The sequence below is a fragment of the Penaeus monodon genome, chromosome 27, assembly GCF_015228065.2.
Source record: "Penaeus monodon isolate SGIC_2016 chromosome 27, NSTDA_Pmon_1, whole genome shotgun sequence".
Lineage (NCBI taxonomy): Eukaryota > Metazoa > Arthropoda > Malacostraca > Decapoda > Penaeidae > Penaeus > Penaeus monodon.
Window position 1 is genome coordinate 18,789,102 of NC_051412.1, and position 243 is coordinate 18,789,344.

Genomic DNA, 243 nt, shown 5'->3' on the forward strand with positions numbered 1-243 from the left:
CCAATATATTTCCTAGGTTAAAACCCCTTTAAAAAATTTTTTTAATATATAAATATTGTTTTGAAATTTGTGTTTGTTTAAAATTTTAGATAATTTAAAAATTTAAAATTTTAATAAAATAATAAAAGTTTAATTATATTTTGAAAAATTATTTTTAGATTAAATTATTTAAATAATATAATAAATTATAAAAAAATATATTTTTTTGTTTATTTAAATAAAAATAATATAAATTAATATAAA